This window comes from Gossypium arboreum, chromosome 3 (assembly GCF_025698485.1).
Source record: "Gossypium arboreum isolate Shixiya-1 chromosome 3, ASM2569848v2, whole genome shotgun sequence".
Lineage (NCBI taxonomy): Eukaryota > Viridiplantae > Streptophyta > Magnoliopsida > Malvales > Malvaceae > Gossypium > Gossypium arboreum.
In genome coordinates this window covers 50,064,650-50,067,278 of record NC_069072.1, presented here as the reverse complement: position 1 = coordinate 50,067,278, position 2,629 = coordinate 50,064,650, and positions in this window count along the sequence as shown.

Genomic DNA, 2,629 nt, shown 5'->3' with positions numbered 1-2,629 from the left:
GTCTCGGTAGTGTGACACATACTGATCATGTTGCTGATCGTGTGTCCCCTAGGGCGCCCTACAATTTTAAATCAGCCTTGAGCACGGCCAAGGCACACGGGCGTGTGGCTAGCTGTGTGACCTAAGTTAGTTTCGACCATGGCCAAAGCACATGGGCATGTCTTGTGGCCATGTGATTAAGCCAATATGTATTCCCTATTTTGACACGGCCTAGACACACGGGCGTGTGACCTGTACAAATTTGAAAAATGTTTAAGTTTCTAGAAATTTCGTATGAGCCCAGTTTAGTCCCAACCTTTTTTTAAAGCATGTTTAAGGTCTCATTGACCTATGTGAGGGACTTTGTATTGATATTTGACCTTTGATGCTATGATGTTTGTGAAATGAATGTTAAATGTTTCAATATGTCTAATAACGTCTTTAACCCTAGTCCAGTGACTGGTACGGGTTAGGGGTGTTACATTTGGTTGGTATTAGAGCTATGGTTTAGTTGATTCTAATACTAACGTAGCGTATGTGAGTCTAGCTATACATGCCATTTTTATGAACTGCGATAGTGTGATGAATTCTGACAATGAAAATGTGTTTTTATATAGAAAATAGATCCTGAATGAGCCATAGCTAATGATGTCGAGAGTAATGCGCCTGCTCCCGCGCAAGGGACAGTGCCATCCGATTCTAGACCGACTACGAGTAGCCATGATGGCGAGGCTAGACAAGCATTCTATCAAATGATGAATGATTGGTTCAGTCAGTACATTAGAACTAATTCGGCTGTTCAACAACCCCCAACCCTGGTCAATCCTCCGCAAGTCCCTGCTATGCCACAAGTTAATCTGAATTAGTTGAATAAGCCTCCAATTGATAAAATTAGAAAATATGGGGCAGAAGAATTTCGTGCTACTACGAATGATGATGCTGAAAGAGCCGAGTTCTGTTAGAGAACACGATATGAGTGTTCGATGAATTGTCTTTGAATTCAGATGAATGCATAAAATGTGTCGTTTCACTTATGAGAGATACGACGTATCACCAGTGGAAGACTTTGATACCGGTGATTCCAAGAGAGCGAATCACCTGGGATTTCTTCCAAGTTGAATTCCGAAAGAAATATATCAGTCAGAGATTTATAGACCAGAAACGTAAAGAGTTTCTTGAGCTTAAACAAGGCCGTATGTCTGTTACAGAATACAAGCAAGAATTTGTCAGACTAAGTCTGTATGCACGAGAATGTGTATCTACTGAGGCAATAATGTGCAAAAGATTTGAAGATGGTCTGGATGAAGATGTTCGTTTGTTATTCGGGATTCTTGAGATCAAAAAATTTGTAGTGCTTATTGAACGAGCATGTAAAGCTGAAGAGCTTGGGAAAGAGAAAAGAAAAGCTGATTCAGAAGATATAAAAGTGTGAAAGAGATCATCGAGCAAGCCATTTCAATCTGTATCAAATAAATTTTGAGATGATTATAGCCGTTCAAAGGCTAATGTGGGACATGCGAGTAGAGATCGTACAAGATCGAATTCGAGTTTCAGAGCTCCAGCTACATCTGTTGCAAGTGTGGGAAATGTTCGATCTGATCACCCTAAGTGCAAACACTGTGGTAAAAGACATCCCGACAATTGTAGATTGTATGATCGGGCTTGTTTTAAATGTGGATCATTAGACCATTTCATCTGTGATTGCCCCGAATCTATTAAGCAAGAAATGGTACAAAATCTGAGGCCAAGTGGCAATGCATCTCGTGGTAGACCTACCAAAAATACGGGAAATGTGAGTAGTTGTAACGCCCTGAATTTGGGCCTAGAAGTATTGGGCCTTGAGTATGGGTCTGTAAAGAGGTTGTATATAAGCATTTAATTATGCAAGGAAATGACACAATTAAATGTCTGCTTTAATGGTTAATGGCCCTAAGAAGTGTTGGAGAAATCTTGGGTTCAGACTTGGGCTTTAGCAAATATTTTGGATTTAAGTGAATAAAACCCTGGGTGCTTGGATAAAGGCCTTTTAAATTATTGTGGTAAATAAATGTCACAAGGAAGCAAATGGTCTAGTGGTTGTAGCATCATTAAGGTTGTAAGGGAGCCTGGGTTCAAGTCTTGGCTCTTACAATTTATGTTGGTTTTTCTTTTAAAGGAACCTGGACTTTAGCCTATAGACCTTATATTTAATTGAGGATAAAAATGTGACACAGAAAAAGCCTGTGGTGGAGTGGCAAGGTGCCATGTTATGTAACTGTGTGGTCTAAGGTTTAAGTCTTGGATGCGCAATGGAGTATTTATTTTGCTGTTTGAGCTGTGTAGGAGGTGGAGTTGGACTGGAACTCTGTGGTTGAGGTGATCATAAGAAAATAAGGAATTTTCCTAATGGTTGAAAGTACTCCTACATCGGGAAGCTAACATGGGAATTGGTGAGAAGTTGGCTTTAAATAGAGCGAACCAGATGAGTTAGGGAAAAAGAAAAAGGGGATTAAAACCCAATACAGGATGTGCCAAGGTTGGTGATCGTGGACTTCGGCGCGTTCTCATAAACAGGTGTGTATTCACGCCCTTCTTTGTTAGAAATCGGCAAAAGTTGAAAGCCGCCACGAGTATTCTCTTATGCTGGGACTGTTCTGGGCCTCAATGGGCC